Source organism: Pelophylax lessonae (genome assembly GCF_965119305.1).
Source record: "Pelophylax lessonae genome assembly, chromosome: 6".
NCBI classification, from domain to species: domain Eukaryota; kingdom Metazoa; phylum Chordata; class Amphibia; order Anura; family Ranidae; genus Pelophylax; species Pelophylax lessonae.
Window position 1 is genome coordinate 97,002,079 of NC_138773.1, and position 24,094 is coordinate 97,026,172.

General features: G+C 44.7%; 1 protein-coding gene across 1 annotated transcript in view; it reads right to left on the reverse strand.

Moving 5' to 3' along the window:
- SUN1 (Sad1 and UNC84 domain containing 1) overlaps positions 1–24,094 on the reverse strand; it is a 135,659-nt gene that overhangs the window by 94,624 nt on the left and 16,941 nt on the right. The window lies entirely within an intron of this gene.

Sequence of the window (24,094 nt, forward strand, 5' to 3'; positions counted from 1 at the left end):
TGCAGCCACAGCATGTGTACACCCCCAGCTGCTGCCTCTGCAGCTAAACGGGGAGAAGTTGGGGGTGGTAAAAACAGCTCAACCACGTGGATTTACCACCCCTCCAACCTGACATGTGAACCCTTGGTTCACATCTGCATGGCTGCGTGCTGCCTGTAGGGCAGCCCATTCATTGCAATGGGCTTTCCTACCCGCAGAAATGCAGACAAAGAAGTCCCTGGCCATTTTATTTTAATTATGCCCCACCAAAAGCACCCTATGTTTGCCAATGTGTGGGGTACCATTAGGAATTATTGACAACCCTAAAGAACAGAGCAATTGTGTGTGTGTGTGTGTCAGGAACAAGCGCGATTTTGCGCGTGTTCCGCGACATACAGTAACGAGAACTGGACCTTGGACAGGGGTGCCTCGGCACTGAAAAAATGGATTTTTGTAAGATCTTACCGTAAAATCCTTTTCTCTTAAGCTCATTGACAGATGTAGTCTTCTTGATTCTCAAGAGCTGGGTTATGTTGTCTCCGCAGGAGTAGGACTAGGCAGAAAGACAAAACGTTCTGGCTCCACCTTAGGGGCAGTCCCTGAGGGTATATCCTCCCTCTCTCTGCTACAGGGAATCAGTTCTGTTTTAAAGCAGTACAGAGAATTTAACCCAACCCAACTCAATGATAGAGGGGCGGGTACTACGTCTGTCAATGAGCTTAAGAGAAAAGGATTTTACGGTAAGATCTTACAAAAATCCATTTTTCTCTATCGCTCATTGACAGACGTAGTCTTCTTGATTCTCAAGAGCTGGGACATCCAGAAGCAGTGCCACAAATGAGGGGTGGGATTGACAAAATCAAATCCAATCTAGAAGGCCCAACCGGTGCCAAACTAGAAGTTTTAAAGGCTCATTATAAACAAAGAATGAGACTAAAGAAAAATTTTCCAACGGAAAAAACCCTCGAGGTAGACCACTGGTCTCCTCAAATTGCGGCCTGCAAAACCTTGCGGCCAAACGAGGCATCAGACGATGCCATTACATCAACTTTATAATGTTTAGTAAAGGTATGCACCGACGACCAGGTAGCCGCCTTGCACACCTGGACCACTGACGCCTGATGGCGAAAGGCCCATGACGCACTAAGTGCCCGAGTGGAGTGCGCCTTAACAGGGAACGGGGGCTCCCGACCCTTAATAGAATAAGCCTGTACTACCGTCTGTCTGATCCATCTGGAAATGGTCGCGGCAGATGCAGGCAACCCCTTTTTGGGTCCATCTGGGATCACAAAAAGTGAATCCGTCTTGCGAAACGAGTCTGTCGTTTTCAAGTATACCCTGATCGCCCGGACCACATCCAAGGAGTGTAAAGCAAACTCCCGAGGATGACTGGGCTTAGGACACAGGGAAGGTAATACAATTTCTTCATTCAGATGAAATTCTGAAACCACTTTTGGTAGGAAGGATGGATTCGGACGAAGAACCACCTTATCTCTATGAACCACCAGATATGGTGAACGACAAGATAATGCGGCCAGTTCTGACACCCTGCGTGCAGAAGTAATAGCCACCAAGAAGGCCACCTTCTGGGACAACGTAGGTAGAGGAATCTCCCTAATATCTTCAAAGGGAGGTTTCTGAAGAACCGACAACACTAAATTAAGATCCCAGGGGGGTAACGGCGCGTGCACTGGCGGAGCCAGATGTCGCACCCCCTGGATGAAATTCCGCACCAAGGAATGAGTAGCCAAAGGCTTCTGAAAGAAGATGGCTAATGCTGAGACCTGACCCTTGATAGTACTCAAGGCCAGTTTCTGCTCAACCCCTTGTTGCAGAAAAGCCAATATACGACTAATCGAATAAGACCGAGGACGGAACCCCAAAGGTTCACACCATGCAATGTAGGACTTCCATGTGCGATGATAAATCTTTCTGGAAGTCGCTTGCTTCAACTAGAGTAGGAATAACTGAAGCTGACAAACCTTTGTCCTTCAGCACCTGGGTCTCAATAGCCAGGCCGTTAAAGCCAGCGATCGTAAAGCAGGATGGAAGATCGGTCCCTGAGACAGTAGATCCTCCCTGAGAGGAAGTCTCCACGGGACGTCCGCCACCAGTCTGACCATGTCGGCGTACCAAGCTCGACGAGGCCAGTCCGGAGCTACCAGAATTACTGGAATTCCTTCCTCCTCTATCCTGCGAAGAAGTCTTGGCAGTAACGCGAGAGGAGGGAAGGCATACATTAGCTGGTATTGCCCCCACGGGGCGATCAGTGCGTCTGCGGTTTCTGCTAGAGGATCGCGGGAGCGAGCCACGAATCTCTGAACTTTCCTGTTGAATCGTGATGCCAACAGATCCACATCCGGGGTGCCCCACCGTAGGCACAACTGGTGGAAAACGTCTGGATGGAGGGACCATTCCCCCTGATCCAGAGTCTGACGGCTGAGATAATCTGCCTGCCAATTCTCCACCCCCGGAATGAACACCGCAGAGATTGCTGGAACAAATCGTTCCGCCCAGCGAAGAATGCAAGCCACTTCTTTGGCCGCTCGGACACTCTTGGTGCCCCCCTGGTGATTGACATAAGCCACGGCCGTGGCATTGTCCGACTGGATCCGAACCGGGCTGCCCTGGAGCTGCTCGGTCCAGTGAATCAGACAAAGTCTGATCGCTCTCAGTTCCAATACATTTATCGGTAACCTGGATTCTTCCGGGGACCAAAGTCCCTGGACAGATAACTGACCGAGAATTCCTCCCCATCCGGATAGACTGGCATCCTTGGTCACTATCGTCCAATATATTGGCAGAAATGACTTTCCCTGGCTGAGCATTGGAGACCGAAGCCACCAGACCAGAGACTCTCTGGTCTGTTTGCTCAATCGGATCTGATTGTCCAGGGATTCCGGATTCCGATTCCATCTGAGAAGAATCTCTTGCTGAAGAATTCGGGTATGGGACTGGGCAAATGGGACTGCTTCGAATGAAGCCACCATCAACCCCAGAACCCTCATGCAAGTCCGAAGGGAAGACCAGCTGTTGGACAGTAACAACTGGACTGCTGATTGAATCTTTCGGAGTTTCCCTACCGGAAGAAAAACTCTTGTCTTGACTGTGTCTAAAATTAGACCCAGATATTCGAGCCTCTGGGTGGGAACCAGAAATGACTTTTGCTGGTTCACCAGCCACCCGAATTCCTGTAAAGAAATCATAGTAATTTCTATGTTTTGTAGCAAGGTCTGAGGAGACTCTGCATGAAGCAGAAGATCGTCTAGGTAACCAAGGATCGATATGCCTCTTTGGCGCAGAAGTGCCAACATTGGGGCCAACACCTTTGTGAAGACCCGCGGAGCCGTGGCGAGACCAAAAGGTAACGCCACAAACTGATAGTGGTTCTCTTCTACGGAAAAGCGTAGAAACCGCTGATGTCCTGCGAAAATGGGAATGTGAAGATAGGCGTCCTTCCTTTTTTTTTTTTTTTTTGTGTGTCTCCCCTTAGCGCAATAGCGCCCCTCAGAGTACCTGCTTCTCGATCCCACAGAGAGAGAGGGACCCCCAAGGCTCACCAACCGATGCAGTGCAGTTTCCAACCAACTGCAGTCAGCGTCTGTCTTACACAGACTGGAAGGAGCTGTTTGCTTTTTCCCGGGTAGAAGGACGTGGCTCCGCCCCCTGTGTACGCCTTCCGGCGTTCCCAGCTCTCCACGAGGTAGCTGGGCTCACAAAACATGGCCGCCCCCATAGAAGAGACATAAGACTCCAAAAACATGGCGGCCGGCGTGACCTGAGGACATACATGCATTTGGTCTACGGCAAAATGGCGGCGGACCGCCGAAATCGTTTTCCCAGCACATCCACCTGCATCTCTGCTAAGAGGAGATATATGGATCTACAGGAGATACACTACACATAAGGTAGGATTATACCTCCTATGTCTGCTGTAATGTTACAGTCTGCTGGGTAGAGTGTTAGCTCTTAAACCAAGTCCACTTCCCACAAACACATGCTGTATTACAAGGGGGACTTGTAAGTATCAGATATATACTGACCATATATGGAGGGGCCCATAATACATACTGCCTCATATCGAGGAAAAAAAGGGAACGTTTACTCACCATACCGAACCGACAGGCACCCTCTCTTCACAATACCCTCTCCACCGGGGTGGGGGTTTGTGGACCACTCCGGACGCCTCGACACTCTGGTTCCTGGCGTCCAAGCGAGACTTTTAACTCGCAAGGTCAGTCCCTGCACTGGGACTCCGTCGCGGCCGACCCAGCGCGGAGCTCTGGTCTGCACGCGCTCGTAGGCAGAAACCGGGGTGACCACTGGATCTCAACATCCAGCCCGTCGCCCGGCCCCGCATACTTACTTGAATGTGTCGCGGCCGACCAAGCGCAATGCCATGGTCTGCGCGCGCTCGTAGGCCGGCTGGGGTGACCACAAGTGTCGCCCAGTCCGGCATTTTTGCTTGAAGATCTCACAGGAAAAAACACTGGAGAAAACTACCTAAAAAATGTCTTTTTCTTAAAGAAAAAAGTCTTGCCAGGACCAAAAGATCCCAGCAAGGAACTTAGGTCCTTACTCCTGACTAGACAGAAAAAAACTGATTCCCTGTAGCAGAGAGAGGGAGGATATACCCTCAGGGACTGCCCCTAAGGTGGAGCCAGAACGTTTTGTCTTTCTGCCTAGTCCTACTCCTGCAGGGACAACATAACCCAGCTCTTGAGAATCAAGAAGACTACGTCTGTCAATGAGCGATAGAGAAATACTTTTCAAGGGTGCCCTGACTGGAAAATGGTTGAGAAACACTGGTTTAATATTAACTGACTGGACACCAACTCATATTGATTAGTTCATCACAATGATTGCCCCTTCTGTAAGCATGTTTACATGTGCACTGTGCAAAACAATAGAACTCTTCTTCAAATGTTGTGTATTAAAAGCTTGACCTCTGGAAGATTTACTACCCCTTCCTGACCAGGCCATTTTTTTTTTTTTTTTTTGCAATATAGCACTGCATTAGACAATTGCAAGTTTATGCAACGCTGTACCTAAATAAAATGTATGTCCTTTTTTCCCCACAAAATTCCTGTACTTCAAAATAGTAGACACCTACCTGACAGAACTTCAAAAAAGGTTTAAACAAAAGACCAGGTGCCAAAATGTCCAGGAAACCCCTACTGACCTGTTTGAGTAAGTACGTATTTGTGCAGGGGGTGCTTTACCCCTTAGGGCAGGGGTGTCCAAACTTTTGACCTTCCTGGGTCTCATTGGAAGAAAAGAAATGTCTTGGGCCACACAAAAAATACACTAACAATAAGGATAGCTGATGAGCAGATAAATTCAGGCAGATCACAAGATCCATTATATTGATAATGTACCCAAGTATTAAAACAGCATTTTTTTGTAATATTTTCTATTCTAAAAATAAAAGAGGGCAACGTAAAATTAATGTGATATTTGGCAAGGTTTCTGATAAACGAATTCATCAATATCTGGTTTGATGGATGCAGTAACAATTCTCAATGAATTCTCAAGGTGCTCTTTGGATATTTTGGCTCTAGTTTTGCCCTTCGTGTGCTTCATCCTTGAAAAGACTTTCTCACAAAAAGCCCTAAAAAAAGAAAAAAAAAAAAAAAAAAAAAAATTTTGCTCTTGGGCTGCATGTGACCCATAGGCTGCAGGTTGGACATTCCTGGCCTAGGTTGTAAGCTCTAAGTGGTCTATTCCACCTAGCAGTGGTGGATCTCGAGACAGGATATCCTTTGTGGGGTTCCTTGACGGCTGTGACCATGTCCAGACAAGGTGGAGCAATCTCTTTTGGGCACTTAGGAGCAGGGCACAAGAAGGCAGGATTAGGTCTTCGATGAGGTGGAAGGCCGACACCACCTTAGGAAGAAATTATGGCCTTGGGCACAAGGCTGTTTTGTCCTTGTGAAGATTGAGGAATGACTCCATACAGGATATAGCTGGTAAATCAGATACACATCTGACAGATCCAATAGCCATCAAGGCAGCTACCTTGCTGGCAAGATCATCTAAGGATAGTTACCTGGGTTCAAAGGGTGGTTTCTACGGGACAGAGAGAATCAAATTGAGGTCCCAAGAAAACACAGGGTTTGATCAGAGAAACTTTGAATAAAAAGGTGTTTTTTATAAAATGGAAAACCAGAGAGGTTTTTAGAATGTAATACAGGGCCAAAAAACAAACCTTTAAAAGTGGTTCTAAAGTCATAACATTTTTTACCTAAAGCATTTTCTGCATTAAGGTAGAAAAAAAAAAAAAAAAAAAAGTCACCGGTTGTTTGGATCACCTCCTCATCCCCAATACTTACCCAAGTCTTATCTCAATCATCTCTTCACAGATATCAGCAAGAGCAGCAGAAACCATTGGCTCCTCCTGCTGTCAATGAAATCCTGTAAGGAGGGAGCGGGTGGTGGGGGGTCAAACCACGCTGTTTCTATGGACGCGCACACCCCGGGTCAGAGAAGAGTCTGCAGGTGTGCCCACACGAAGGAGGAACCTATAGTACTGCTGGTGGATGGCAGAATGGGAGGTTCAGGGCTACATTGCAGGGAAGTATAAAAAAAAAAATGGAATTTTTGACTTACCCTAAAATCCATTTCTCTGATGGTCATTGACAGACACCGCTCCGGATTCTGCCTAACCCTTGGGTTATAATGCCCCCTAAAGAGTAGAACACTAGGCAGGAAAAAGCTTGACTATGCCTATGGGCAGTCCTAGGGGGTATACACCAACTCTCAGCTATAGGCACTCAGTTTTGTAACAAGCAGTGTCAGAAGAACACCAACTCCACAAAGGGGAGGGTGTGGAGTCGATCAACGAATATATCAGAGAAACGGATTTTAGGGTAAGTCAAAAAATCCCATTCTCTTTCGTTCATTGACGGACACAGCTCCCGATTCTTCTTAACTATTGGGAAGTCCCACAGCAGTGTTAAACATGAGGGGTGGGAAATAGCAGAAAGAAATTCGCAAGGCTAACCATAGCCAACCAGGTAACATGGAGCTCAACCATAAACAACTGGAGCTCACCTGAAAAAAAAAAAAAAAAAAAAAAAAAAACACCCTCAAAGAGGACCAGGTCCTCTAAAACAGCAGCCAGCAAAACCTTGCGGTCAAAAGAAGGATCCACAAATGCCAACACATCCACTTTACAAAAAAACTGTGTAAAAGTGTGCCCCAACGACCAGGTGGCCGCCTTGTAAACCTGCGTCACTGATGCTGGATGACGGAAAGCCGAGGAGACACCAAGTGCCCTAGTAGAGAGCGCCTTGAAAGGGAAAGGGGGAACCTGACCCTTTGTGCAATAGGCCTGAACCACCTTCTGATCCTACTGGAAATGGTCCAAAAGAAGCAGACAACCCTTTGTAAGGTCTGTCCGTGAGCACAAATAGAGTCGGACTTCCTAAAAGACTCGGTAGCTGTCAGGTGCACCCTCATTGCCCGAACCACATGCAAGGCATTTCTTTCGGATGTTTAGGCCTGGGACACAGGGAAGGCCACACAATGTCTTCATTCAAATGACAGTCAGAGACCACCTTAGGAAGGAATGACGGACAGAGGCAAAGCACCACCTTATCCTTGGGAATCACCATAACAGTGAAGGACAGGATAACGCCGCCAGTTCCCACACCCTGGTTCGCAGAGGTGATAGCCACCAAGGTGGCCACCGTTTGGGGCAGCAAAGCAGGGAAACCTCCTGAATATTTTCAAATCGAGGCTTCTGTAGAGTGGAAAGCACCACATTAAGATTCCAGGGCGGCAACGGAGCCCACACTAAAGGAACCAAACATCGGACACCCTAAAAAAAAAAGAAGTACAAACCAGGGAGTGTGTGGCTAAAGGTTGTTGGAAAAAGACCACCAAAAACCAATATCTGGCCCATGATGGAACTCAAGGCCAATTCTTGTTCAACTCCCCGTTGAAGGAAGGTTAAGATTAGATCCACCGAGAAGGAGCGAGGATGAACCCCAAGAGACTCACACCACGCAATGTACATCTTCCACGTATGATGGAAGATCTTCCTAGAAGTAGATTTCCTAGCTTTTAGCAGCGTAGGAATCACTGACTCAGACAAACCTCCATCCTTCAGCCCCTAGCGTTCAACAGCCAAGCCGTCAAAGCCAGAGACTGTAAAGCAGGATGGAAGATTGGTCCTTAGGACAGCAGATCCTCTCTGAGAGGAAGTCCCCACCAGTTGTTTCAGATCAGCGTACCATTACTGGAGTCATAACAGAAGTTTGAGAGGCTGGAACGAATCAGCCAGCCCATTATAGAATGCCGGCTACATACCAAGCCGCCAGGACACTTCTTGTGTACCCTGGGTGATTGATGTAGACCACGGTCGTGGCATTGTCCGACTTAATTTGTACCGTACACCCCTGAAGACGAATTGTCCAATGAGCCAGTCTGGTCGATCAGAGCTCCAGTACATTAATCGGCAGTCTGGACTCTACCAGAGTCCGGACCCCCTGAGAATGTCTGTGCTGAGAACGCCTTCCCACCAGGACAGTCTGGCATCCCTGGTGACTAGCATCTAGTACAAAAGGGGGGGGGGGGGAAGGATTTTTTTCTTTTGAAGTGCCCAGGAACAAAGCCACCTCTAGAAACTGTGGATCCGGTTCCATTTTACCAGAATCCCTTTAGCAGAGATCTTGTGTGGACTGCTTAAACAGACCGCCTCATGGGTGGACACAATCAGGCCCAGCACCCGCATGCAAGCCCGGAGGGATGACCGTCTGCTGAACAACAGAGGCTGAATTGCCTCCTGCAATGTCTGGAATTTTTCCAGAGGCAGAAACACTCCGGCTGAGGCCAAGTCCAGAGTCAGGCCCAGATAGTCCAGTTTTTGTGGACAGAACCAAAGCAGACACCTGAAGGTTCAGAATCCAACGGAACTCCCTCAGAGTTCGCAGAGCAATCTCCAGTTAGCCATCTGAGCAGTCAGAGACACCGCTCGCAGAAGATCATCCAGGTACCCCGTAGCCAACAGTTTTATGAAGACCCGAGGAGCGGAGACGCCACAAACTGAAAATACTCCCCGCCCACGGCAAAACGGAGGAAGCGCTGGTGACCAGCACATTAGAATGTGCAGGTAGGCGTCCTTCAGGTCGATAGAAGCAAGAAGAAATCCCCGAGGTAGGGACGCCATAGCTGTGTGAATGGACTCCATGCAGAACTTCTGTACACGCAAAAAGCAGTTTAGCGCCTTGATGTCCAGAATTTAACTTACCTTACCTTCCTTCCTGGGGACTATGCAGAGGTTAGAGTAAAAACTCCTGAAAACATTCCGAAGTCGGAACCTGAACAAACACCCTTGAAGTAACAAGTCTTGCACTGCCCCAAAGAGAAGTTCAGGTTGGAAGGCAAGAACCTTTGCGGAGGATAAGACTGAACTCCATCTTGTAGCCTGACTGAATAACTTTGTGGACCCACTTGTCCTGTACCAGGGAGGTCCATATAGTCGGAAACCAGCGAAGACATTCCCCCCCCCCCCCACTCCAGAAACAGGTGAGGGCGCCCCTGCAGCCTTGTCCGCAGGTCTGGATGGGCCCGCTCATGGCTTGCCGGACCAGGTCCTCTTGAAACCTCTTGTGGAGGCCCCTCACTTCTGACCCCTTGTCTTGAGACCCTGAGAGACGAAAAGGTCTCTTATGAGCCGAGCAGAATGGCCCACGTCTACAACGGGGCTCCTTGCCATTGGTTGCCTGCGGAAGAGCAGCACTCTTCCCCTCCTGCGAGACCCTCCAAACAGGCAATCCCCTACAAGGGGGAGAACGAATGGGCCACCTACTGGACCCCCAAAAAACAAGGGGGGGGTCACCCTCCGAGCCCTCCATGGAGGGCTTAATAGGAAACAGCCCCCTTAAAAAGAGCCAATTGTCAGGAAACACAGGCAGTGAACCCTGATGGTCCCACAGCACTAAAAGGAGCAGGTGCCCCACACAATAATGGCAGCAAGGCTGTCATTCACAAATGAAGCGCCCCCACAGTGTCACCCTTCAAAAGGGAAGGCGACAAGCTGACCAAATGGCCTAGCAGGCCGCAAGCCGAGGCCTAAATTTTTATGGAGGTCTAGCCGCAAGTGCACTGAGGCCTCAACAAGGCAGATGCCCAAAGGAAGAGCAGGGGCTTCAGTTAAATGCACTGGGGCCACCCCCAACAGAGGCGCCCGACTCGGCTGCTTGGCCTAGTAGGCTGCAGCCTAAATTTTTGTGGTGCCCAGCCGCTTAAACGCAAGCCCCAGCAAAGCCGACCACCCAGGGGCAGCGGAGGGGAAGGCGGATGCCCAAAACAGGAGGCAGTGGTCTCAGCCACCTGCACAGGGGTTGCCTCACAAAGTTTCCAACGAGTAGGCCGCAAAGCCGCCGCCTAAATTTCGGCAGGTTCTGGCCGCTTGAGGCACGTACCGGCAGCAAGGATTCCAAAGAACATCCCTGCCCTAGTCACCAACCCCACAGGATAGCCCTGCTCAACCCCCCCATTTCACACCAGGCAAACCCGGTCAGCAGCAACTCCAACCAGCCCCCCTAGAGAGCATGTGGCAACAGCCAGCTCATAACCCGAAAGACCCACAGTGACCACTGAAACTTTTTAGGGGGGGGGGCGGGGGGGAACCGGGGGGTCCCACATCCACCCCAAAACCCTCCAGTGGTAGAGGGGGGGGGGGAACATCTACTTATTACACCAGAAACAGGGTGGGCACCGATCAGGACAGGACACCACTCCATCGTAATGTGGGTGCGGTTTGCCAGGAGGAAGCACTGCGTTTGAGCTGTTCCCTTGCAATCCACGGACCAGGGAAGCCTCAGACTCCCTCCCAGGAATCCCCTCACTGCGGCAGCCAGCATGGACACAGCAAACCAGGACCCCCAGGAATCAGATGCACAGACGTTTAGATTTATCTTACAAGCTTTTAAACAAGCTTTCCCTTGTGAGAAAGTTTTTTACATTTGATATTAAATTTGTTTCCTGCTGCACTTAAAAGGCGCTGTGATTTTCTCTCCTTTCTATCTCCAGAGTTGCTTCTACCTCCTCCTCCACCAGCAGCCGCAACAGTGAGCAGCATTCAGATGGACTATTTTTAAAATGTTTCCCTTAAACCCCCCCCTTTCTAGATCACACCCATCTGGTGTTGTAGTGACTTTGTGAACCAATTTATTTGTATTGAATAGGGATTATGACCCAGAATTCTCATCCAGGAAGATTGAGGGGGTTTGCTTAAATCAGAGGAAACTCCCATGAGTTGGTATATCCTTGTTTGGAACCTAGAGCTTTCGTAGAGATCTGGGAGGAATGAAATCTCCAAATCCTGGGTTTGTGTTTTAAGAAGCATCAGCATACCAATTGGGCAGGTGTTTGCTGGACTTTAACCACTTGCCGACCGCCTCACGCAGATTTACTGCGGCTCGGCTGCGCATAATCATGTAGATCTACGGGAGCCAGACTGTGGGAGGAGCGGGCACGATCGCAGTGGGACTCCCTCGGTCTTCAGGGAAACTGAAATGTAAACAAGGCAGGCGGCTCTCCTGTCAGACAGGCACAATGAGATTGTGTCTCTCAGCTAAGCTGACACAATGAGATCTTGTGTCTCAGCTAAGCTGAAACACCGATCTCTGTGTGCATGTCACAGAGCCCCCACCCCACCCCTCCCCCCCACCCATAGTTAGTAAGCACAATTTAGGAGCACGCTTAACCCATTGATCACCCCCAGTATTAACCCCTTCCCTGCCAGTGTCATTTATACAGTAACAGTGCATATTTAGCACTGATCACTGTATTGGTGTCACTGGTCCCCAAAAAGTGTCATTTAGTGTCATTTGTCCGCCGCAATGTTGCAGTCCCGCTATAAATCGCTGATCGCCACCATTACTAATAAAAACAAAAAATAAAAAGTCCAAAAATCTATCCCATAGTTTGTAAAACGCTATAACTTTTGCACAAACCAATGTACACTTTAGGACTTTTTTTAACCAAAAATATGTAGCAGAATATAAATTGGCCTAAACTGATAAAAAAAAAAAAGGGTTTTATTTTTTTTTTTTTTTTTTTTTATTGGGAATGTTTTATAGCAGAAAGTAAAAAATATATTTTTTTCCCCAAAATGGTCACTCCATTTATAGCGCAAAATCTAAAAACCGCAGAGGTGATCAAATACCACCAAAAGCTCTTTTTTCCCCGCAAAGAGAACATTTGTATTTGGGTACAGCGTCGCACGACCACGCAATTGTTAAAGCAACACAGTGCCGAATCGCAAAAAATGGCCTGGTCATTAAGGGTGTAAAACATTCCGTGGCTGAAGTGGTCAAGGAGAGACCTGACTAGAAATCTGGGCTCCACAATGGCAGACAGAGGAAGTCTCTGCCCAGGAATAAGGAGAGCTCCACCTATGAGAAATGATTAGTCTATAAATTTAAATTAGTCTATAAATTTAATGGTAAGTTTATTTTAACAGTGAGAGACAGAACTAAAAAAAATCCTGAAAAACGCATTTTAAAAAAAAAGTCATGATCTGATTTTCATTTTAAAAGTGAAATGAGTATTTCATCCCCTATTAATTAGCAAGATTTCTGGCTCCCTGGTGTCTTTTATACAGGTAACAAGCTGAGATTAGGAGCACTCTTAAAAAGGGAGAGTTCCTAATCTCAGCTTGTTACCTGTATAAAAAGGCACTTGTCCACAGAAGCAATCAGATTCCAATCTCTCCACCATGGCCAAGATCAAAAAGCTGTCCAAGAAAGTCAGGGACAAGAGTGTACACAAGGCTGGAATGGGCTACATGACCGTCACCAAGCAGCTTGGTGAGAGGGCGACAACAGTTGGTGCGATTATTGGCAAATGGAAGAAACAAAAAAATAAAAAAAAATTGTCAATCTCCCTCCGTCTGGGGCTCCATGCAAGTTCTCACCTCATGGTGCTTTAATGATCATGAGAACGGTGAAGAATCAGCCTAGACCTACCACGGGAGAATCTGGTCAATGATCTCAAGGCAGCTGGGACCATAATCACCAAGAAAACAATTGGTGACACACTACGCCGTGAAGGACCGAAATCCTGCAGTGCCTGCAAGGCTCCCCTGCTCAAGAAAGCACATGTACAGGTCCATATGAAGTTTGCTAATGAACTTCTGAATGATTCAGGTGGAGAACTGGGTGAAAGTGTTGTGGTCAGATGAGACCAAAATCAAGCTCTACGGCATCAACTCAACATGTTTGAAAAAGAAGAATGCTGCCTATGAACCCAAGAAAACCATCCCCATCGTCAAACATGGAGGTGCTAAGGGGACAGAACAACTTCACCACATCAAAAGAACGATGGACAGGGCCATGTACCATCAAATCTTGGATAAGAACCTCTGTCCCTCAGCCAGGGCATTGAACATGGGTCGTGGATGGGTATTTCAGCATGACAAGGACCCAAAACACATGGCCAAGGCAACAAATCCCACGAGAAAAAAAAAAGAAGAAGAGGAGGAAGCTGAAGGTTCGAGTAACCAAACGTCAGCCACAAAACCTTGTAAGCGATCATCTATCGTGAAACGCGTTAACCTGGCATGTCTCTTAGGCTACATTCACACCTGAGCGTAGCGTTTTTCGCGCGTTTTTTACCGCGATTTTTGCGGCGATTTTTACCGCGATTTTTGTGCAGGCGTTTTTAGATTGAATAGAGATCAATGGAAAACGCCTGTAATCTGCCCAAAAAGAAGCTCATGTACTTTTTTGAGCGTTGGGCGTTTTGTATACAGCTTCAAAACGCTCAGATGTGAACAGGGGCCATTGAAATGAATAGGATTTGTCTTGTTGGGCGTTTTGAGAGCTGATCCTAGAGCAGAAAAACGCCCCAAAAACGCCCCAAAACGCCTACATGTGAACGGAGCCTTAATGCACTGTGTGCATGGATTCGTTTATGAGGAATAAAAGACATTTTTGATTTCATATATTTCCGAGTGCGGTCCAACTTCTTTGGTTTGCGCTAGTTTTGCCACCAAGTACTAAGTGTTTTGCGAAAGGGTCAAATACTTATTTCAAGCAATAAAATGCTTTATAAAACTTTTTTGAAATGCTTTTTCTGGATTTTTTTTGTTATTCTGTCTCTCACTGTTAAAATAAACCTACCATTAAAAAATACAGGCTGATCATTTCTTGGTCAGTGGGCAAACGTACAAAGTCAGCAGGGGATCAAATACTTTTTTCCCCTCACTATCTTTGGATGGAAATGCTGAAAACCCCTGCAAGGGAAACCTGCTGATTTTGATTTCTGGTACTTTGAACTTTTCCCCTAAAAAGAAGAAAAGCGAGAATCGATGTCCTTAAAAGCTCTACTAGTTGAAGCTAGTTCTCACAACATGCTAATGAATACTAATCAGGATACACATAAAAGTGTATAAAATATGACATATGGGGTTTGATTTACTAAAGGCAAATAGACCGTGCACTTTGCAACTGCAGTTCCTGCAGAGCTCAGTAAATGAAAGGAAGCTTCACTTTGCAAAGAATACTCAATCACGTGCAAAAACAAAAAAAAAAAACCTGCATTTTGCTCGCACATGATTGGATGATGAAAGTCAGCAGAGCTTCACTTAATTTACTAAGCTGTGGAGCAACTGCACTTGCAAAGTGCACAGTCTATTTGACTTTTATAAATCAATCCCATTAGGTCTCATACTTATGGGGTTACAGTGACTGTCCAAAAAACAGGGTGATCCCATCTTAACTGTCAATGTCTTTGGTCTCCAAATAGGGTTTGCCCATCATAACAGGGTCTTCAGGGTCTAGGCTCTAAAGGGATGGGCCATAGCCCTGGCACGGTATAGCACTCTGTGGCCGACTACACATGTAGCACCAAGAGCCAAGGTAAGCACCCAAGCAGTATCCAGTGTTCTAAGCAACACAACAGGTTGTCTTCAAAATGTGGGGTTGGGTATGACTCCCAAGACTTTACCAAGGTTGCACCAATCTTTATGCACCGCATCGATCGCAGTATCAGAAGGAGTTGATTGAAGATTCTAAAAGTAAAAATTTAACTAGTTAAGCCAAGAGTGATTTCTCCGTAAACAAGTGGACCACCTTAGGACACAAAAAAAAAAAAAACAAAAAAAAAAAACGGAGGACTCACAGAATGGGGTACAATTATTTGGGGGGGGGGATGCAATTACCTGAAAGTAACAGCCTTATTAACTCAAAGACCAATAATACACACTGGTGCACTTTCCACTCTTTTCCAGGGCAACATAAGTACATAACTATTTCCCAATAAATCCTATGTAACTGTTCACACTCAAAAAATGGGCACGATTCGATCACCGAAATTACGTAGCTCACCGCCGCGCTAAACGTGAAGAAAACCGATCCGATTACCCCATGAAAACAATGTAAATCAAGCAAAAAAAAAAAAAAAAAAACCTACAATGTGGTTTTAACTTGCTGCTATGAAGCAGATGATGCAAACATTGAAATATGGGTGGAACTCTGCTTTAATTCTCTACATATTAAAAAGTAACCCCCCTCATATAGGAAACGCCTAACAAATTGAGGTTACATTCCAGCACCATTTCAGATATGTTGTCTACCATATATGCATCTCTATGCAGTGTTCTCCGGAAATCCCACATTGTCAGACTTCCCAATTGAGACATGAAAACTATGTGTTCAGCTATTAATGCCTTTTTGAAACAAACACTTTACTTTTCTCTACCGATCTCTAGATTCCAAAATGGATTCACTCATTCTCCTCCCACCATTTTAAACTATATTTTCTGCCTCCACAAGATTAACTGAAAAAGCTCACAACATTTCCACCCAAACAATAGAATTCCCATGTCCTCCTCACCAAGCTGTACCATTGCCACACACACACACACATATATATACATATATATATATATATATATATACACACATACATATACATATATATATATACATATATATATATATATATATATACACACATACATATACATATATATATATACATATATATATATATATATATATATATATATATATATATATATATATATATATATATATATATATATATACACACATACATATACATATATATATATATATATATATATATATATACACACATACATATACATATATATATATATATATATATATATATACACACATACATATACATATATATATATATATATATATATATATACACACATACATATACATATATATATATATATATATATATACACACATACATATACATATATATATATATATATATATATATATATATATATATATATATATATATATATATATATATATATATATATATATATATATATATTACACATATATACATACATACATATATACACACACATCTATCTATCTATACACACACACACACACACACACACACACATTTTTTATATATATATATATATATATATATATATATATATATATATATATATATATATATATATATACACACACATACACACACACATATATATATATACATACATACATACATACATACACACACACATACATACAACATTCATAGTAATGTGACAAAAAGTATATGCATATTTATCACAAATAACCTAAATACAATTGTTCAGTCACTTCCTTTTCTGTGCTACATTACAATGAATTCCTTCAAAACCCAAATATATTAAAGTTTTAAAAATATAGGTCATATTAAAATGTAATGTTGAAATGATTGGATGATACGTTTAGGCCATATAATCTGAGATACTAAACACTCTACAATATGGCTACAGTTAAGTGCTGTATTTATGGCAAACAACCTTATGGCTGGTAACAGAACATCTGAGCATTTACATGTATACAGGGAAGGATGTACATCCATAGACACAAACTGTCCAAGAGCTCACACCCATCCTTGAATGCATATAAAGACTCAGAAGGGTTACCACCGTACATCCACAGCTTGGCATTGATGGTTAGAACAGGTGGATGTACACCAACAGCTAAAACCCTGGAGAGCGGAAATATACGCTTCTAAACCCGGTATACAGCACTCTGCAACTGTTTAAAAGAGCCCCTAAAATTGATGTCTGAATTATGCGACTAGTTGGATGTAGTCACTGTTCAGCTGACAATTTTCCATCCGGCTATGTACATTTTTCAATCAAAGTCTGTTAAGCCTGGCGATGCCAATAGGGCCACCTGCAACTTGAATCACAGCAGATTTGATAAAAATCAGCCAAAATCTGAGCAGTGTATGGACAGCTTAAGGCCTCATGCACACTGGATGTTATAAACACACCAGTAGGATTAGCTGTGGCATGCCATGTAAAAACGCAAGTTTTGCATTAGCGTTTTGCCGCATTTCACTTTTTTTTTTTTTTCGCAATACTATACTCCCACAAATGCTTGAGGCTCAAAAAGGCTCGACCGCTATGTTTTTACAGCTGAGAAATTGCTCTTCAAAAAACGCAGTGGTTCTGGGGTTTTTCCCCCATCCTGAAAACCCTCCCCTGCCAAAAAACACTGATGACGCCTGTGTGTGTGCATGGATACATTGGATAACATGCTGGGAGTTTACTGGCCGTAGATATAACACTCCCGATGGCCAAAACAGCAGCTGTAAAAATGCCCAGTGTGCATGAGGCCTAAAACAAAATGCATCTCATTACTATAAAAAAAAACAAAAAAAAAAAAAAAAAACCACACACACAATTTTTTTTTTGCTAACTAAATAACTTTGTTCTGTGTTTATGTCTACATACTATCACTGGGTGGGGATGTTGTGAGCATCCAAATCCAAAATGCCAAACAGCTGACTCATCTGCAGAGGCACAGCTTACTGCCAGTTTACTAGCACCAGAGCAATAGCCAGAGTCTTGTTAGCAAACAAAACTAGCAGAACAGCCAGTGGCTTCACTGCCACATCTATCAATCATATATACAGTTCTTCAGCTATGAAGTGATGTATAGCCATACTTTTGTTAAACCAGTCTATTTTTGCCATGTGTCCTTTTGGGTGGGAAAGAGGGAGGAATTTCACTTATCTTCTTGCCCCATAGAAAAAGAAAATTAAAATATCTACAAAGTGACAGGAATGAACCTTTTAGACAGTTACCCTCACCCCTTGGTCTGATGACAACTGGAAAGTTGGACATCCCAGCACTGAGCGACAATGAGCACCAGCACAGCAATAATAAATAAAATTCCAAAAGATTCAGGCCCCGTTCACACTGGGGCGACGCTACTTCCCCAGGCGACCTCACAGGTCACGGCTCGCTGCTCGCCCCGCGGCCTCGGAGCGGCTGGCACGGACTTCATAACATTGAAGTCAATGCAGGTCGCTCCAGGTCGCCCGAAAGAAGCTCCGGACCCTTTTTCTAAGTCGGAGCGACTTGTGTCGCTCCTATTAGAACGGGTCCACAGCTTCTCTATGCCAGGCGACCTACGGCGACCTGTCAGGCGACCAGGTCGCCCCAGTGTGAACGGGGGCTTACACCCTTCTCCATTTCACTGAAATTGAAACACCGCCCCCCGTGTCCCTGATATGGAGATTTACCCCTCTATTTTTACATGCAAACATTGTCTAGGTGTCACTAGAACAGGAGGTGTAGGTAAATCAGTGAGGACAAACATTTCAGCAATTGTCTAAGATGGCAAATCACTTTGCTTTAGGAGACTTCCTCATTCGAGTCTTCAGGGCAGAAAGACAGGGGGGGGGGGGGGGGGGGGGGACAACTGCCCTATTCTATCCAAAGATGGACAACAAATTGGCAATACATACACTATATTGCCAAATGTATTGGGACGCCTGCCTTTACGCGCACATAAACTTAATGGCATCCAAGTCTTAGTCCATAGGGTTCAATATTGAGGTGGCCCAACCTCTGTAACTACACTGCTCAAAAAAAAGTAAAAGGAACACTTTTTAATCAGAGTATAGCAGCAAGTCCATTAAACTCCTGGGTTATTGATCTGGTCAGTTAAGTAGCAGAGGGGGTTGTTAATCAGCTTCAGCTGCTTTGGTATTAATGAAATGAACAGGTGCACTAGATGGGCATTAAATGAGAAAGCCTCCAAAAACAGGAATGGTTTTAAAGGTGGAGATCACTGACATTTTTTTCCCCTACTCATCTTTTCTGTTTTCGCTAGCATTGCATTTGGCTAGGATCAGTGTCACTACTGGTAGCATGAGGAGATATCTGGACCCAAGAGAGGTTGCACAGCCAGTCCAACTCCTCCATGATAGCACATCAATAAGGTTTGCTGTGTCTCCGAGCACAATCTCACGAGCATGGAGGGGAGTTCAGGAGACCGGCAGCTACTCCAGGAGAGCTTGACAGGGCCGAATAAGCTCCCCAACCCACCAGCAGGACCGGTATCTGCTCCTTTGTGCAGAGAGGAACAGGATGAGCACTGCCTGAGTCCTACAAAATGACCTCCAACAGGCCACTGTCAGACTTCATGAATGTGGCCTGATACCCTTTAGTGGGCCCTGTGCTCGCTGCCCAGCACCCTGGAGCTCGATTGGCATTTGCCACTGAACACCAGAATTGGCGGGTCTGCCACTGGCACCTTGTGCTTTTCACAGATGAGAGCAGGTTCACCCTGAGCACATGTGACAGAAATAAAAGGGTATGGAGAAGCCGTGGAGAATGTTATGCTGAATGATGCTACAGGCAGCATGACAGGTTTGGTGGTGGGTCAGTGATGGTCTGCGGAGGCATATCCATGGAGGGACACACAGACCTCTACAGGTTAGACAATGGCACCCTGACTGCCATTACATATTGGGATGAAATCCTTGGACCCATTGTCAGACCTTACGCTGGTGCAGTGGGTCCAGGGTTCCTCCTGGTGCATGACAATGCAGCCAGTTCCTGGAGGATGATGGATTTGATACCATTAAATGGCTCCCCATGCTCGCCTGACCTAAATCCAATAGAACACCTCTGGGACATTATGTTTCGGCCGCCAGGTTGCACCTCAGTCTGTTCAGGAGCTCAGTAATGCTCTGGTCCAGATCTGGGAGGAAATATCCCAGGACACTATACGTCATCTCATTAGGAGGATGCCCCGACGTTGACAGGCATGTATACAAGAACCTGGGGGCCATACAAACTACCGAGTACCATTTTGAGTTGCTGCAATGAAATTTCGGAAAAATGGACTATCCTGCTTCATATTTTTATCACTTTGATTTTCGGGGTCTCTTTGAATTCAGTCCTCTGTAGTTTGATCATTTTCATCAAACGATGTGGCATCCTTTTGTTCCTTAACCACTTAAGCCCCGGAAGATTTTACCCCCTTCCTGACCAGGCCCCATTTTGCAATTCGGCACTGCGTGACTTTAACGGACAATTGCGCGGTCGTGCGACACTGTACCTAACCAAATTTGACGTCCTTTTTTTCCCCACAAACAGAGCTTTTGGTGGTATTTGATCACCTGTGCGATTTTTTGATCACGCGCTATAAACAAAAAAAAAAAAAAAAAAAAATCACAATAAGCATATTTTGATTGATTTGCGCAAAAGTTTTGCGCAAAAGTTATTGCGTTTACCAACTATGGGAAAGATTTGTCTTTTTTTTTTTAACGAGTAATGGCGGCGATCTGCGTTTTTTTTTGCGGGACTGCGACATTGCGGCGGACAGATCGGACCCTTGACTGACATTTTTGGGGGTACCAGTGACATACTACAGTAATCAGTGCTATACATATGCACTTACTGTAAAAATGACACTGGCAGGGAAGGGGTTAACTTTATTGGGGAAGGAGGGGTTAAGTGTGTCCCTAGGGGCGTGTTTCTAACTGTGCAGGGATGTGGCTTTACATGTAACAGCAGAGATCTACGGTCCTACATAGCAGGACCGTTGGATCTCTGCTGTTACACAGGGAAGAATGACAGACTGCTTTGATTACATTAGCCGCCTTTCTACCTTCACGGCGGACGATCGCGAGAGACAGGTCCAAGGTCAGGTCCAAATCATTTGGTGAAGGTGAGACCATGGTGTGGGGTTGGGCTTGGCCCCTTAGTTCCAATGAAGGGAACTCTTAAGGCGTCATAACCAGATATTTTGGACAATTTCATACTTTGTGGAAACAGTTTGCTGCTGGCCCTTCCTGTTCCAACATGACTGCGCACCAGTGCACAAACATGGTCCATAAAGACATGGATGAGCAAGTATGGGGAGGAGGAACTTGACTGGTCTGCACAGAGTTCTAATCTCATCCACTAGAACATCTTAGGGATGAATTAGAGCGGAGACTGCGAGCCAGGCCACTCGTCGAACATCAGTGCCTGACCCCACAAAATGTGCTACTGGAAGAATGGCCAAAAATATCCATTCCCATAGACACTCCTAAACCTTGTAGACAGCCTTCCCAGAATAGCTGCAAAGAATGGGCCAACTCAATATCGAATCTTACGGACCAAGACTGGGATGCCATTAAAGTTTATGTGGGTGGAAAGGCAAGGCGTCCCCAATACTTTTGGTAATAGGGTGTATACGGTTAGGCATAGTTTACATGGTCAGTACAGTGCCTGTGCAAGGGCCGTGTTTACCTGCATGACAATGCATCCGCATGCAGGTAGTCCCATTTGTGTCCAACGGGATGCAGGGACTGTGCAGGCACAATTGCTGCTCCCAATCCGACAGCCGTGCAGGGGCTCAGCCCTAAACGCACATATGAATTCTGCAAAAGCTTTGTCCCAATTAACATGAATAGAAGGACTGCCTCCAAAAGGGATGCATGGAATACCTGTGCATCCCTGGGCCCTTTCTTGGGCGTATGCTGTAGTAAGCCCATCTGAATAATGTCTTAAAGTAAATCCTTGGATTTAAATAATGCTGTGCCTCAGACCACAACCATCCCTGCTTACAGAAACCTTACATAGTTACATAGTTACATAGTTAGTGAGGCTGAAAAAAGACACAAGTCCATCCAGTTCAACCTATGATGTGTGTGTGTGTGTTTGCTTTTAACCGTACATTGTATACCCCTGTATGTTGTGGTCTTTAAGGTGTCCATCCAATAGTTTTTTGAAACTATCAAGGCTCCCCGCTGATACGACTGCTTGCGGAAGATAATTCCACATCCTTACCGCTCTTACCTGTTGAAGCACATCAGAATAAACTGCTTTATAAACAGGACTGTTGCAGGTCATCTTCAAAATGAAGAAAAGCAATAAGCTGGCTACGTTAGTGGCGGCTGTAAGCACTAATTTGTCAGAAGATACAAAAGTAGTCAAAATAAAAACAAAGACTACTAGAATCTGGAACCTATTCAGTCAGAGGATTTTACACATTGACAGAAGAAATCCCTAACAATTGATGTAATATTTACCACATTTTAGAGCTGATTTTGCAGGGTTGAAGTTAAATGACTAAGGGCTCAATTCACAAAGTTAAATACCGCATGATTAGCTTTAAAATAACTCCTGCAGTATTTATCTCACAAGTATTCCATTTAAGGGGAAAAAAAAGAAAAAAAAACACGTTAAATACTGCATGCATTAAAATGTTTAATTTTGCAGTAGTTAGCATGTTTTCCTCCCACCTTATTTTACCATAGACTGGACTGCCAGGACAGTTCAGCACAGGGTTGGGTGATTTCCCACTGACAGCAAGATGTAAATTGAAGAGAAGACCGTATAAAAAAAAAAAAAAAAAAAAAACACACCACACAACAAATAACATGCGGTTCCCCAACACAATGGCTGCTACTATCGAACAAGCTTTACAAAAGTTTATAGGGTTTTAAAACCAACATACACGGATAAGATTTATATTGTATTCCTCTTTTACACAAATGCACATGAAAGGCTGACTGCTATAGGGAAAAAAAGCTGGGATAGGTATGTAGCACAGGCACCAAGAGGTTCCAACAAGCAATACTTCAATTCCTTGGCCAGCCTTTCACAACCCCTTATGTTCCTTTTGAACCTTCACTATTATAGGCTGCCACACAGCCCAATAGGAATGTGAAGGAGGCAAGAAAGAGTACGCAACTTTAAGCAGCATCAGGAAGTGTCAGACCTCTTCCCCTTTAGATATATTAAAGCTATGTAATGTTAAGACCAATCTAATTAAAAAAAAACAAAAAAAAAAAAAAAAAAAACACAAAAAACACCAAACATGCACACATGCAACAAGCTTTCAAAAAAAAAAAAATAAAAAAATAAAATAAAAAAAAAAAAGGGAATCAAGCGAGAAAAAAAAAAAAAAAACAAACACACACACACACACACAACACTAAAAAGCTAAGGCCTCATGCGCACTGGCAGTATTTTCTCCCACTCCTGGACACCTTTCCTCCTTGCAGTGGTGCTTTGGCAGAAAATAAAAGCACAGTGGCTAACTGGTTAGCACTTCCGCCTAGCAGCACTAGGGTCGTTCAAATCCCAACCACCTGCCAAAACGCTGCCGCTATTAAATGCCCCTGCCTCCAAACTAAGTGCATGGACACATAGGCTAACATGCAGGGGAATTTAGGAGCATGAAGAAAAAAAAAAAAAAAAAGAAGAGTGTCAAAAACGTCCAGTGTGCATGAGGCCTTAAAAGTCATGGTCCATTTAGATTTGATCTTAGGAAGCCAACACTAGTCAATTTTTTCTCAAGGGTTTGAATTGCTTTATGAATGTGGTGAAAGTGCTTTTGTGGTAAAACACCCTTGACTGGGTAATCAAAGATGGCATCAAAAATATTGTGAAGTGACAGTGAATAATTCTTGTGTATAAAGAACAGAGAAAGGTGTCGAGAGTGCATATAATTATTTGCACAGTGACTAAGCTAGTCTTAACACAAATACGGTAAGACAATTTACACCTGCAAAACACTATTACACTTCTAAAAAGCCAACACATTACAGGGTACAGGGGTCCTAAACTCCCCTTTGAACTCCTAAAAAATTTGAAAAAAAAAAAAAAGAGAAAGTAAAGAAAATATAATGCAAAGAAAATTGTCATCAATTAGTGTCATTGAAAATCCACAAAGAGATTATATATATATATATAGTAATAAAACACTTTATGGCTGTATTTTCCAGTGCCAAAACTGCATCTCCATCCTCGGTCTCCATTAATCTGGCCTTCACAGCCTGTTAATCATGGGTCAAATTTAGGAAC